At 23.5% G+C, this 17,050-nt stretch overlaps 1 protein-coding gene across 1 annotated transcript in view; it reads left to right on the forward strand.

Moving 5' to 3' along the window:
- The first annotated feature begins 356 nt into the window (after positions 1 to 356).
- The window catches only part of LOC112602651 (regulating synaptic membrane exocytosis protein 2), a 194,974-nt gene continuing 178,280 nt past the window's right edge, over positions 357 to 17,050 (forward strand). Inside the window, exon 1 of the mRNA XM_025350840.1 lies at positions 357 to 504. The gene's annotated coding sequence lies outside the window, so the exon portion shown is untranslated. The remainder of the gene's footprint in view (positions 505 to 17,050) is intronic.

A 17,050-nucleotide genomic window follows, 5' to 3' on the forward strand; every position in this document is an offset into this window, starting at 1 on the left:
ACCGGAATTTTTGACAATAACGATAACAAAGATAATATGACCATAGCGCCAATATGCGTTTAATGATACTAAAAATATTTAAGAAATAAAAAAAAATCCAACGCCGCCGGACGTCTATCGAGAGCTGCGTTGTCCAATGTTCGCGAGTGGGCGATGTCCCCGTAATAAAGTAATTATGTACATATAATAATAATAACGAATGAGGATTTAACGACGAGAACAAAGGACGAAGCACACGGGGTCGACGGCGGAGCTCTCTCTGTCGGCGTTATCCGCTTGTCGCTGTTGCCGCCGCCGTCGACGAATGGCTGTGGCGTCGGCTTTTGGAATTCGCGCGATAGTAGTAGTCGCGCACCGGCCGAGTAACCGACGACGAACCCCGCGGTCCCGTTCCACCCCAATATATTCCGTCCTCTGTCCCGCAACAAGTGTTCACCGACGTAAAACGCGTACCTACATGCATTGGCGATCCCGCAGTCGTCACGCAGGTCGAGTTGTCTCACCGTAAGTCCCGAACAGTGTTCAAGTTTTTTAATTTCCAGATTTTGTAGAAACACGACCAAATGCACTACATATAGTGTCGTTGTAATGTAATACGCATGTTACATGATATTATCGAGAAATAATTCGTGACAGATCGAATCGAAATTTAATATTAATGGATTAATATGTCGAGTTGAATGTAGGCTGCATCAGTGGAAGTTAGATAATTGCAATTAAACGAATTACGTGTACATAATATTTTATCTGATAAATTATGAAACACAATGTTATTGTAACTTGTTATTTTTTTCCTAACTAAAAACAGTGAGTTTAATTTAAATTAAACATTTTATAATAGTTTTAATTTGTCTTTATACGTTTAAGTACTTGGTATACGTACATACACTCATAAATATATTTTAAATTAAATTTTATTGTTTTAAATTGATAAACATGACAAATTTTAGTACCTACATTCACAAATAAAAATAGTCTCTACAATTATATAACATTAACAAACTAATCGTTTTTTAACTTTCATAAATGGTTAAAATATTTTAGTTTTATTTGGTTTATAGTAAAATGTGTATAACAATTCATTATGCACATAAAAACACGAAACAATGTATAAAATATATTTACAACAGTTTATAATATTAAATTTATGGTAAGATATTATAATAGTTAATTATATGTAAACTATACAATTAAATATACTAACAGTATATTAAATTTACTTTAATAAACAAGATTTTTCAAAAGTTATATTATGCTTATATGATATTTTTGTATGTATTTTAAAGATTTGAAACAGATATTAATAATTGTTATATAAATGTGATGTTCATCATAAAAATCAAAAGCCGTATTTTTTAAACATAAATAGATATAATATTTAAAAATGTAATTAAATAATTAAATTAAGTTAAATATTCTTCTGAGTATATAGATACTTGTTTTAACTACATTTTATCTAGATAATTGTGAAATAAATAATAAAACAAATTATGCTCTATGCTAAAATGTGTATACATTTAAATGTATAAATGTTTTTAAATTGATAATTGAAAATATTTGAAAAATTTTAGATATAATTTTTATAGATTATTTATTAATTTAAAAAAAATGTGAAATTGATATGGAATCGATAAAAATGCAACAAAATATACAGTAGTTTTGTATTTTTGAATAAAATTAAAATTAAAATTATGAGCTTGGCTTTATAGTTTATTTAATTGTATGTACAATGTGTATTAAATAAATATTTTGTTTCCATAATATTGTGTGTAAATATTATATGCAAATGTGCAATATGTATTATGCAATATGCATAAAGGATTTTTGTTTGATTATGATTAATTAACTCAAATTTTAGTTATAAAGTATTTAATTAAAATTTTTATGAACGTAAAAGATGAAGTAAATTTTTACTAAATTAACGAACAATAATTTGAAGTTTTGAGTAATTATATAAACTAAAAATTATAAAAGGTTCATTTAATTTTTTTTTATTGTTTAATTAAAATATTAATACAAATAAAATATTAATCTTAAAATTTAGGTAAACAAAAGTTAGTCTCAAATTAATTAAAGAAATTTAGTGTAAAGTTTATAATGTTAAAATGTTTTTGTATTAATTTTAAGTAGGATTACCGATTAAAATTATGGAAGTTTATAAGCACTGACTGAATAAAAATATCAGGTGACAGGTGTTTGACACTCTTTTCGTTTTGTTCACTTCAATAAACGAAACCAGTATATTATATTGGTATTATATATTTGACAGCAATGATAAATTTATCTCAACTAAAAAATGATCAAATAGTTAATTCCATTTATAAAACGAGTTAAAATATTTGAAATATGGAGCTTTTTTGTAATTTATGATCACTAACTATAAACAATACATGAAATTAAAACATTTACCTAAATACTTATTATCATTATTAAAGTTCAGAGACTGTGGACAGACAGGCTCTGGGAGATACAAGCATTTAGCGGCCCACGTATATTTGAATAGACCAACTGTAATAATATTTTATTTGTAAATAAACTTTGATTTTATATTATCTTAAAAACATTAAACTAACAAATTTAACCGATTTCTGTATTTAAAATATTACTGAAAATTGGTGGAAATCAGAGGAAGATTTGGGATCTAAGGTTTTAAAAAGTTTTCTAAGTTTTTTAAAAATTATGCCATTATTGTAACAACAACTTTATATAATAAGAAATTTCTGGATTAGTTTAATTATTAAGAATAATTCTTGTATTCCTTTTTAATTATTCAATAAGCTTGATAATGATTTAGAAAATATGTTTTGAATGTTTTTTTAGACACACATGATGTTAAAGCTGTTTTTTCCTTTTTTTTGTATTTATTCAGTTTCATTATTTTTTTTCTAAACATAGTTTAAATATTAAAAAAAGTTGTAGATTGTATAATGTCCTTATGTAAAAATATAAAATGTAAATACATTTTTATTTTGCTTATGGAAAATAAAATATTGATGTTAAAATCTATTCTATGATGATATGATAAGACAATCCGTGTACTTGGCCCGCGGTTGTTGATAAAATAATAACTACCATTATTAATATACATACTTATTGGTTATCATTTATTAAAATATTATTAAGTAAATAAACATGGTTGTCATTCACTAATAGATTTAATATTATAATGTAACAATTATACATTTGTTTAATATAATATGGTTCATATTAGGCCTTCATACGTCTCTGGGTTGGCCAATAATTTTATAATTTTCATTGGTTCAGGGAAATAAATCTCTCTTGTATATATATTACATAGAATATTTAAAGTTTATTAATTAGATATATAGTTATTTTGAACATAGAGCATTGATTTTATAAATATTATAATTTAAATTTATTTGTTTCACAACTGTCAATATTTGTTCACACTAATTTTTCTGGAAAATAATTGTGATTTTGTTTTGGTAAAAATGTACTACTCTAACTAGTAGTATTAATATACATTATGATTTAGCAATTATATTCAACCTCGTTTTTCTTTAATAACACAGTTATTCAAAATATAATTTCTAAATATTTTTAACGACCTATGATCTTGTAATAAAATCAATTTTTATTTTTCAAATGATAACAAATATTTTTTACTTCATTATTTAGCAGATGATTTATTTTTAAATTGTTTATTCTAACAAGTAGTTTCTAAATTATTAAACATTATGAATTTAGAATAATAAATATGATTAACCACATAATATAAAATATATAAAAAAAAATTTTTTTTTTCTAATTATGAAAAAAGTTAGATAAGATATTTGATAAATAGGATACGAAAAGTTTGTTTTTTTAATTAGTTAATAAATTATTACAGTAATTATACAATTTTACAATTTGTAATAATTATCTGAATAATAACTTATAAGTACACGATTAAACAAATATTAAATACATTTATTTTAATTCTATGTAAAACCATAGCTGGGTGCTCGGGAACATAGACTATAATTATTAGTTTATCAAGTTTAATAAGTTAGAAACAACTTGTTAAAATTTTTACTTAGATACTTTACTTACTTTACTTTAATTAGAAATTATGTGCTGAATAATTAAAGTAAAAAAGGTAATTCTCCTTTGAAAATACAAAAGCTTGTTTCGCCACAACATAGTTTTTAAATGGTAGAATATTTTTAAGTATTCGAAAATATAGTAAACATATTTAAGTTAATTTAACAATTCTTAGTAAAAGATTTAAAATAATTGTATTATTTAATAAAAAATGGTAGCATGCTGGGTAAATCAATCTAAGCAATGAAATAAAACAGATTCACAGAGACACTCACTGAATATTGATTAATTATTTAAATGACTTTTTTTCTGGGGTGGTGAATGTAATAACAAGATACAAGTTCTTAGGTGTCTATTCACACAAGGTTAAGCTTTAAGGTATAACATAAAAGGATTAAAAAGTTTAAAACTATGTGGTAATAAGATATTAAAAATATTTTTTAGTCCATAATATTAATCAATTAATTGTTGTTGGTACTCAGTTAAAGTTAAAAATATTTTTTTGTCAATTTAACTATTAATAACTTGTAAAGATAAAACACGATTGCGATGGTGTTTTGTTTATGTTATACAATAAATAGTAAGCCTAATTAAATTGCAGAGGTGACATGAAAAGGACTATATATTTTACTATTTTTTAACAAGTTTATTCAAAATTTTGTTAGTAATTGATATAGGCATTTACTTGGCTTATTGATTTTACAGAAAAATATTCTTTAATTTATTATATTAAAAGACTTATTTTTATGGTTATTTTATTAAGTTTTAAAATTAATAACTAATTAACAAATTGTTTTGTTAAGTACTGTAGGTCAAATAACTATTGTTGTTGAAGTTTTTCTGTAAAATGAAAGTACATATACTTGCAATTTGGTATATAGGTACATTTATTTTATTCATAATGTTTAAACTAAAAAAATATATTAATTAATAAGTCTTTAACTGAATTAGAATTAAATAAATGTTTAAATAAATGTTTATAATATGGTAAAACATGAACATTTTATTATAATATAATACATTTATATGCATTTATATATATATACATATATATATTTAAGTTCTTAAAATTGACCATTTTATAAAAATTCATCATTATTTTAACCATATTTATGTATAAAACAGGTGGGAAAGTGGTACCAAATAATATACATTTTTAAATATTTTGACCGGGTGAATAATTTTTTATCGACATTTATCGAAAAAATTTAGTGAAAATTTCACGTATCTTCGGTTATTTGTTTTTAAATTACAATAATTATTATAGTTTATGAAAATTAAATCATTTATTTTTAATTGAAAAATTATTATGAATTCAGTTAATTTGAGTGAAGAATTGACCTATATATTCTTAAATGTTTATTTAAAACTTAAAAGATTATAAAATACGAACGTATGAAAATGAAAAATTACTATTTAGCTAAAAATTAAATTGTCACCCTGCTCTTGATAATTTCCATGTCATTCTATGTATTTATCCTGTTTATTTTTTTTGTTCTTTACATTCATCCTTGTCATTAATAAGAAAGTTAACTAAAAAAGAATCGATCATACTATTTTTTTATTACTTCAAGAAAATCCAAAGACTAAGTTGTCCGAGGATTAATGCCACTGTTAAAATAATTATACGCTATTCTTTTCAGTCAACAAAAAAGAGGGATTCGGGAATGAACGAAGTAACATAAAAACCACAAAGTTTAATACAAATAAAAACAGTAGACAATTAGTCTAAATTAATCAAACATGAATGATTGTTTTATTTTTTTGGTAATTTGCAGTTGACTAGAAAATTAATTCGAAAACATAATGAGTATCGCATTTATGTTTATAGAATTCGTAATATAAAAATATAATAAAATATCTATTTTTAAATATATTTTTTGTATACATATTTGTGAATTAATTAAATTTTGATTGATGCACAAGTTTAATAATGAAAAACTATAATATTTTTTCAATAAAAATAAAATAAAATGGTTCATAAATACCGTGAATCTTTAAAAAAATATTTTATATAAGTATCAGAAAAAATATATGAATTATATAATAATATAGGTTGTATTACAAAGATTTAAAAGATTAAATGTATTTTAAATTTAAAATTGTCAGATTTTCATGATACGCCCTGCATATGGCTTTGATAAAATCATAACAATATGTAGTTACACTGTTAAATAGTTAAAAACTGTTATGTAAAAAATATTATGTGATTTAAAAGTTGATGTAGTTTAAATAAATAAATTCATTATAACATACATACTTGATTTATAGTTCACAAATTTAGCTCAGAAAATTTATTTTAGGAGCGTGTGTTTGAATTTTAGTAGGAAATTCATTAATATTATAAATTAAAGTAAGCATATTATTTGAATTATTTATTAAACTATATATTTTGATAGACATTACATTCTGAATAAGACTTAGGCAGGTAACATAATTTTACGAATACATAACTTTTGAAGTTTTTTAATTTTAGCACTTCACTTTAATATTATTTTGAATTAAATTTTATAATAATTAATTTTTATACAATTTGTTTAAGTATTTGGCGTATGAATTCGAAACAAACTGTTAAGAAATTCGTAGGGTTTTTAAGATCACTTAAAACATTGCAAACATCTAATAAAGACCATAATAAATTTAATTCTATTTAGAGTTATTTCCAAATACAATAAAATGTTTTATGTATTGCTCATAGTTTTAAAACAATAATACAATACTTTCTTGTGTAGACATATTGAGTTTCTAACATTCAGTCTTTGTATAATTTTTAATGCATAATTTATAATGATTTAATACTGTATATATTATAAGGAAAAAGTTATTTTTTAATCTAAATGCTATAAAATTGTAACAACAAAGTGTTTATGAAGGAAGTATAATTTTTTTAGTTATAAGTGTATGTTTAATTTATGATTCAGATATTTTATGAAAAAACTCAAACTTTATAAAAAACGTTTTATTTATAGCAGTACGCTATAAATTATATGTTTGGTATTACCCTTAGGCCTTAATACAACAATAAATTACTTATTATTAGTACTATAGGATTTGATGGTAGCTAAAATCATAGTTAATTTCAATGATTTACTACGTTAGGTACTGAACAAAAAATAAACCAAAATTGCCAATAAAAATAATAAAATAGTAAAAAGTACACAACAATTTATTTCAATTAAGATACCTACAGTATTTTTTTGGAACAAGTAACATTATGGAATTATTATGTAAAATATTCTTAGTAGTATAAAAATGCACTTGCCACTTATTTAAATGTTTTAATATTATTCAGATTCTCAAATTCAAATTCTTTGTTTACATTATTATTTAATTAAGCTATTAAAATTACTTTTATATTTATGTATTTTCGCCAACTAAGTATCTAAATCACGAATAAAGTGTTTATGAACAATATTTTTATGAATTCGTTTAAACAATAAATTAAGTTTGTAAAAAGTATAAATCTGAAAATTCAAATAATTTGAACAAATAAAATCTGGATTTTTCTTAGGTACAAAAACAAATGGTTCCCAAAATAATTAAAAGTATTAGGCTACATGGAAATTGTTATTAGTAGGGTTTGGATTAAAAGGTAATATCTATTAATAATTATAAAAAACAAAGTATATCCGTTAAAGGTAATTTTAAACATACCATTAACAACGTATCGTTTTTGCAAGCTTTTATCGATTAGTACCGTAGTATGTATATAATTATTACATTAAATTGATAATTAAACACAAAAAAATAAAAAAGCAAAATTAACGAAATCAGAAATTAAACAAAATATAGATTTATATAAGAACTATTTTCTTATCATTATCATAAAAAAAAAAGTATTTGCCTTCGAATCCAAACTTATAAAACTGTATAAGATATATATAATCGTTATTTATTATTTTTGATTTTGTTTAATAATATTTTATTTAAACGAATAAATTATTGTTATTAATAAGTATAATTTTATTTTTATATTCTGATAAAAAAAACCAAGCTATTAAATTAATGATTCATAGTATAATAATAATAAAGTATTTTAAGAAATAGATAATTTCACTTAGAATCGTTTTTCGTATTTAATGAATTATCAATAAATTTAAATTTAACACACAAATTATAGATTGACTAGGTAGCGACTATACTGTAAAGTGAAGTTTTCCGTTTTATTTTTTAAAGAATAAAATTTAGTAGTCCATTGTTTAGATCTGAAATTTAATACATATATCTAAGCATATTATTATACAGACATTTGAATGTGATAATAAATCATCGTATTTAAGTAGTAATTTTAAATTAAATTTGGTTTACAAAAATTTATTTAATAACGAATTAATAGAATTATATATATTATATTTTTTGTATACATTAAATATTTTTAAATAGGTATTAGATTCTTAAAATATGACAAAAGTAATATAGGACATACTGCTAAAAATGCTGATAAAAATAGAAATATTATTGGGATAAGGCTATTTAGATATTTTATACAATATTTATGTAAAATGTACCTATGTAATTGTGTCATAAAAATATTATAAATATAAGTGATATGATTGAAAAATGTGGTTATTTTTTAAATATTCGACGTTTATTCTGCAAATAGGGTCAAATATTCCCATATATTTTGTTAATAATTATAATGATTTATTATTAAATTGTATATATATCTGTTGATTATTGTATCAATAGTTTATTTAAAAATCATTTTTCTTTATTTGATAGAACTATATTACATTTCTCTAGGATATATCTATATATTGGTATTCCCAAGACAATCATTTGAATTGATATTCACCTAAAGCTCAACCACTCGATACAATTCACACATCGATCGAAATATATATAGTTATAGTCTATACATATACTGATATGGTTAAGGAGGAGGTTTTTATATTGTTACAGGAGTAAGAATCCCGTCAACTTGTTGCTGGAGGCAAAAGCGATTTAAAAATTCCCTTATCACACAATTCTGTAAAGGATGGTTATTGAAAAAAGGATTTCACTCGTTTAAGAGTATTTTATTTTATAATAGTATCGTAAAAACCATCGACGCATAACAATAAAATTATTGCACGAAAAGAACGCGAGAGCGAATTTTAATTAAGATACTGGAATTTCATGGATAGGAATTTCCGTCATAAAACCTATATATTCTATTGTCAAGTTTTTTGCATCATGAATAAAATGTCAAACCTTTTATAATTATAAGTGAGTTTTAAATTCGTATCTATATTATATAGGTGAATATGTTAACGAATTACAATATCATAAAATTCCTACTTATAATTATTGCTATAAGAGATAATACATTTTTATTGTATTTTAAGTTAGTTAAGTGAAAATAATTAAATAAGTTATCGGTTGTAAATAACCTTTTTTTCAATGAACTAAATGTGATAGACTTGTCAAGCATGTAATTAAACTTTGGTCTACCTTAATTTAAAGTTTGAACTAACGACTTCTTCGCCAACTATTATATTTAATATAACAAAATTATTAAGTGATATTTAATTATTAATTTTTTTAGAATATCAATATTATATAGACACCTATATGAAGGAAAATTAATAGTATAAATTGTGATTGATTTATTATCTTTAAAATATTATATAAAATATGATATTTATACATTCATGATGTTTTGAACAATGGGTATTTTTACGCTTTAGTAGTTTTTTGTTTCAAATATTACAGAGATATATTTTTTTTATAAAATGTATTTTCATTCAATTGTGTATTTAATTTACTCTGTTTCTATCAAATTTTATATAACATTTAATGCATATTTTTAATTTATAAATATATATGTATACATTTGTTAATATTTATAATTTTTGACTATTTTCAGCAAGGATTCAACTATATAAAATATATACCCAATTCTTTTTATTATATCTTGGTTGCAACTTTCAGAATGTTTTATTATAAAAATTATAAATTATACTAAAAACTTCAATTTTATAATAAATGTGTCAACTAAATTGTAAAAATATTTGTATGATGTGTTTTTCTGTTTTTTATTTCTAAATAAAGATGGAATTATACTTTTATAGTATATAATTACGATTTGAAACATAAACATCTCAAATGGAGTACAAAATATGATTATGTTGGGTGCTATTTTGTTGACTATTTATTTCAAAATTACTCTGGTTAAAATCAAATTCCTTAAATGAATGGTTGGCATTACTGAAATCTTGTTTGCACTTATCAGCAGTCCGGGATAAAGGAATGAAGTAAAGCAAACACAAAGTCTGTTGCGCCGAACAGAAAGTGCGGAAAAACAGTTTTGTAATGATCAGAACGCACGGTTCGCTCGTCGTGTTCAACCTCACCCGTTTTCCTTTTATCCAAGAGACTTATCCCATAGTGCATGAATAATTTATACCGATCTAAGAGACTTTTTTTTTTACATAAATGTATATATTTTCTATATACGTTGATGGGAGTATTTTGAAAATAAAAAATAAAATAGAAAGGAGTGACGAAAATTATGTTTACTGTCGTCTCGTCAGCCGTCTCATATATTGATTATTTCCTCTCATTTTGAATTGGATTCGCACCTGGATTCTATTACGCACCGTTGTTCATCTCACTACAAATAATAATAGTAGTTTAAATCGGCTTGCCATTATGTTATGACAGTGTTTATGTACTCCAACAGTGCACACGTTAATGCAAATTATGGGAAGGTTATATATTTCGTTTATAGCATGCTCCCAGACATAATAATAGTACCCTATTCTTTTTTTGGTGAATTTTAATTAAAAAATTGAATAGCTTATCCATGTTTTTTTTTTATTACTCGTATTACAATTGTTGATAAATACATTTTACACTTTTAAAAAATGAAAAAGAAATTAGATATTTTTTATAATATAGAGTAAAGTATTTCTTTGATATACTTCTTAAATGAATGGCTTCTACTAAATTTTCACTTTGGATCTGTGAGTACCGTGAGCTATTTATTGTTATTATATAATAAGCAGTGTCCATGGTATTTTTCAAGGGTAGACACATTGGTGATCCACATTGTTAATACAATGATATCAAAAGCCAACATTTTCATAACTACATTTTATATAATTTGATAATTTTTTATAAATCAATACAAAAAAAGATTAAAATTCATAGTAATAATAAGTAAATTTTGATTTTATAAATAAAACATGATCCGCAAGTATGCCATCTATGTTATAAGTATATACAAAAATATAGTTGTAAATTATGCGAAAATTATAGGTGAATTGTTAGTGCATTTTTATTAAATAATATAGGTAATTAAAATGCCTAGAAAAAATCTACTGTGGTATTTCTTCAGGGAAAAATCTATACAACCTACTACTTATATCTACATACTAAAAAAAATTGAAGAACTTATTTTTTCGTATAATATTTTTGAGTAATATTCTAATGATAAATTTGTTTTCAAAATAATTTCATGCATAAAAAAAAAAAAAAAACTGTTTGAAAAAGACATAATACAATTATTGGTGTCAATGTTCAATGTTTACCCTAAAGTAGACGTCATGGTCTTTTCTAGATATTACTATCTAATATTAAAATTATTTTCTTAAGGATTCAATTTTTCTCATTAATAGACATTTTATTCCAAAATTGAATAATATTAGACGTATTTTAAAATTTAAAATCTATTATGTTTTTTTTAAAATAAAATTCTTTAATTTTTTTTGATAAGGATATTTTTTTTTAATGTGTTAGATAATGATATTTTATGAGCTCGGAAAATAAGTGGTGCATTTGATTTTTGATTTTATATCAGAAAAAAATTGATCCTTAAAATTGAAATCAAAATGATCCTTAGTAAAAATACTATGTTTGCTTAAGTTTTTTTATTTCATTAATAATTTTTCTTTAAATTTTAAGAAATCGTTAAATTTTTTTTTAAATAACTCTATTACATAAGTAATATATATTTTGATTTTAATCGATAAACAAAGCTGCTTAAAATTTATGAACAATTTATTATTTTTATACTTGCAAAAAAATGAAAATAAAATCTGTAAGGCTAATTCCATGTTTATTATCAAAATAATACATTGTCAATTGCAACATGAAGTTCTAATATCAACCCCTCCCCCCAACAATTTTTTTTATAGAATATAAAAAATATGAAAATGAATAATGTAAATATAAGTTATACTGCGAAAATTATTTTTAAAGTATTCCTAAAAAGTATTATAAATTTAAAAAATCTATTACATATATTTAATTTGATTTAATGATAAAACAACTGGGATATTGATTTGCTGTATAGCAGGTAGTAGGTATCGGGGTTTACTCTTTATTGAATTGGTCATTATGGTGGATGTCTTAAATTTGAATCTTAAAATAAATCGTTGTATACGAATAAATTTATTGGAAAATCCTAAATTAATTTTAATTTTTGAATTACAAAATAAAACAAATTTAATTTTTCTAAACTTTTTCCAATTATTTAAAAGTTTTAGTTTTTACTAATAACTTAAAAGCTATTCTTAAAGTAGAAAACAAACATTTTTTTATTGCTTTAAGATCCTAAAGGTGATGAAAGATACATAAAAAATAAAAACATATCATTGTCAATCATTGCTCCGCTCAGAATATAAAAGTACCGGTTTAAAATAAACTAATTTTATACGTTCTAAGTCTATCTTTTTACTAGTACATATTTTTATCAAGCTATAAAGGTATAATTGCTATTATTTTAATGCCGATTGGCCAGATGCTCAATTATAAAAAAAATTCTGAAAGTATAGTTATAATATAATACTAGTTTAAATTGGTGCTAAGATTTAGAAATAAAAATCTACGAATCTATTATTTAAAAAAAAAATGTATAATGAAACTTTTGGTACTACTCATTCCTCTCAAATAAACTATATGCTATCGATATTTATGATAATATTTTTATCTTGGTTGATGTCTTTATCGCAAACAGAAAGTATATAGTCAGAGTAAAAAAATTTAATGTCAGATTCATTTAATATACCATCAGGTGTTTGCATTTACGATATTTCCTTAGTTATTTTGTTCATTAATGATTTGCATTTTTAAACTCACGGAAACTTTTGTTTGCCATTGATATGAAATTATTCCGATTAGTAAAACCATCTTCAGATTCAGTAATCAGTCCTATTATGAAATGACTTTAATTAATTATCAATCTGATACGAATAAAATAATTTATTATTAAACATTGAAAAGTGTAATGTTATGTCATTTTGCAGATTGCGTGCATCAGTTCTCCACAATTATTGTTTAGATAATACTCTATTTCATTGGGTAGTTGAAAATCGTGATATAGGTGTTATGTTTGACACGAATAGGCATTATTTTAATATTTAAAAATATTATTTATTCTTGGATTTATGATAAAGATATGTATTGATTTTTTAAACTAAATTATCTTAAAACATTTATATTTCTCACTAGTACATTCTACTCTAGAATATAATTCTGATTGCTTTGATAATATCCATGTTAATGACTTAAAAATCGTTTTCTTCGCTTTACATCTTACAAATGTAATACTTCACGACAACCTCATTAACAGTCCAGTGAGTGACGCACCTAGGGGGAGGGGGCTGAAACTCCCAAAAAATATTTTTAAGATTAAATTATATATTGTTATAGCACATTGTCATAAATATAATATTACAATGATGAATGATGATGTTTTTTCCAAATTTTATTATTATATTAGAATTCAGCGGTTCCCAACCTGGGGGTAATTACCCCCTAGTGGGTAAAAACACGATTTTTTGGAGGGTAAAAGTTAAACTATTCATTTGTATTTTAAGTACTTATTATTCATTTACTCATGTGTATTATGACTGTAAATGAAATTGTAATAATATAATATTTTTGTTAATAGTGTTAATAGTTTTGAGAACTCTTATTTTCTTTGTTTGCAAAAATTAAATAAATTATAATTATCATCATAATATATATTTTGTTTTTTTTTTACTCAACTTTTTTTTTTTTGGTCGGGGGTATTTGTGAATATCTAACCTGACTTTTGGGTAATAGTCTCAAAAAGGTTGGGAATCGCTGTGTTAGATACACATTAATAGTTCGATAGTACGTAATTAAGTTTGTGGCAATCGCCGAGCGCTTATTTCGTTGAAAATTATTTTTAGATATATAGGTACTACCGTATTCTAGGTACTAACGATTACGTTGGATCGGCAGCCGTCGATTTTGATTGATAACTACGATAATAATAATAAAATTATGATTGTCGACTATCTGTGGACTGTGGCATGAAAATCACGTTTTGACAATTTAGTTCGTTCGATTTTGCCGTTGTGACCGTTGTATTGAATACGTATGTACTTCGTGTAAAAAAGCTGAGTCAGAATGAGTTAAAAATACAAACCCGCTTATATTAGCAGTACTCTACTTAACTATAACAGTATTAAACCAATAATTTCAAAAAATCAATGATTTGCTCAATTCTCAAGAACTATTTGCTTCACCGATAATAATTAATATTGTTGGTAACTATGAAAAATTTTCTTTTAACGACATAAATTGTCGATAAAAAACTCAATGACATAAAAAATATTCAAGTTTTAAAAAATATGTGGGTTTCGTGTAATAATTTTAATTTTCCTAATCAAAAAATTGACAATCAAGATAGAAAATTTAATATATTTTAGTTAACTTAATATAAATGAAAAACATATTCAAAAATTGATGATAGTGCTTTTTGTGAAATTTGTGTATTTCTTTTCACCTTTTGAAGCTGATTATAATTCTATGAATGCCATGTCTGAAAAAATATTATCGATCGATAAACAAATTGACAAAGTTCATCACCAATAGACTTTAGAAAATCAAGAAAAATTTAAACCTATAATAAAAACAATTATTTTGTGTGGACGACAATGTCTACCACTTAGGGCACGTCGAGATTACGGAACGTTTAACAAAGAAAAAAAAAACCTAAGTGCAACAAAGTTAATTTTCGAGCGCTGCTTAGGGCACGAATTGATTCAGGGGACACACATTTAAAACAACATTCAGTGAATTGTGGGAAAAGTTCAAAGTTGGAAGTTGGTAATAATAAAATTTATGATTATTTAAAAATTAGTAATAGTTTTTTTTACTTGTGTGTAATGAAAATAGGAAAATGTTTAAGCCCTACCCCTCTTACCCATCAAACAAAAATCCCAGGTGGGTGCCTGGTACAAGTTGTTATTAAATACTAAATATCAATAGCCTTAATGTTTAAAGAAATATCCGATTTAAAATTCTTGATTAGATTAGTCAATGCTTAAACAGGCTGTTTAGAACTACTTAATTTCATAAATTTGTATGTCTTTTAATGCTAAAATAGGTCTATTATAATTTATACTTTTATTAAAAAATTGCACAGAACCAATTATGATATAAATGAACCATGAGATTAGCTAATGATATTAAATTGATATACTTAATTTTAACTCTATTGAGACTTTTTGTTATTTTTTATTCATGAATTATGTTTATTATTATATTCTATTATTTTTATTATTTTTTTTTTTTACTTGTTATTCTTCTCTACTGTTAAATCCCTTTTATTATTACTATATATATGTTTTATAATAAAATTATATTGTGCTGTGGCGTACACAGAGAGGAGGAGATAACTGGCTGAAGCCCCCTTCCGTTGACCGAATTATTACTTTTGTTTTTAAATTTATCCACGATTTAATATAGTATATTAAAGCGTGTTTTTACTATTTACCCATTTACTATAATCATGGACTAAAATATTATATTATATATTATATCTTATTCTATGATTACGACCACAGCCTATATGTATATAGGTATCTATAATCTATGATTACAACTGAACTGATGTTACCAACAAACCTAACTTGGACTAAATAAAAATTTATTTTATCGCCCATTATTTTTGTTATTTTTTTTTTCAAATATTTTTTTGTTGATTTTATGCATAATTTAAGTAAAATATAAAAAAAAAATCAACTATTTTATTTTTTAAGTCAACGAGTCTGTTACAATTTGGTAATTATTTATTTTCATGACCTCCCCCATTGTAAAATCTTGCGTATACCACTGGTATATTAACCTATTTAAATTAACAATAAATAAATAAATAAATAATGATAAATGGTTATTTTATTGCTGATAGTTTAGCGTTAAATGAAATAGCAGATCTGTGAATTTATGGTTTAATAAGTTAAATATAATTTTAAAATTGTTCTTAATTGGAATGTGTTTATGTCATTAACATACATGCTTAAACAGTAGAGTTACCGGCTAAACTGCTAAAGCTCAATATTATTACTAATATCAACAGAGTCTTATAATTATTTAATTAGTGTATAATATTATAGGTAGTAACATACCTATTTACGTTTAGAAAACGTTAAGTCACCATGTGTTGACTACGTCTTACTAACGCATAACATATCAATATTTAGGTTCAGAAATTTCAGTTTGGTGTTGTTAGCTTAAATATTAGAGTGAATTGACCTATAATAAGATTTAAAGGTAAGAACCTTATCTGTGTTTTCTCGTTGGCGTTTTATAATGTTTTAATTTTTAAGCGAGTTATGAGTATGTAAAGTATTAAAATTTAATAATCCTCATTATAATTCGTTTAAAAATTAAAATTTGGCTTCTAGAGAGAACACAGATAATGTTCTTATCTTTAAGTTTGATTATAGGTTAATTCACTCTAATATTTAAACTAATAACATAAAACTTAAATTTCTGAACCTATAAATATTGGAATGTTATGTGTTTGTTAGATTGAGACAATACACACAGGTATGAAATCCTCTTAATTAATTAAATAGGAAAATTAACTTAATCGTATAATATCTGGTTATTACTTATGCAGTATACTCGTATGCTTTCGAGTAGATTAATTATTTCATAAGTTTAAGAGCTGTAAGTATTGAAAGATATTTCTATTACTTTTACATTACATGAAAGTTGAATCTTAGACATTTTGTATCATAATTATCTCATGGCCTTATATAAT

This window comes from Melanaphis sacchari, unplaced genomic scaffold (assembly GCF_002803265.2).
Source record: "Melanaphis sacchari strain LSU unplaced genomic scaffold, SCAv2.0 Contig8_pilon_pilon, whole genome shotgun sequence".
Taxonomy (NCBI): Eukaryota; Metazoa; Arthropoda; class Insecta; order Hemiptera; family Aphididae; genus Melanaphis; species Melanaphis sacchari.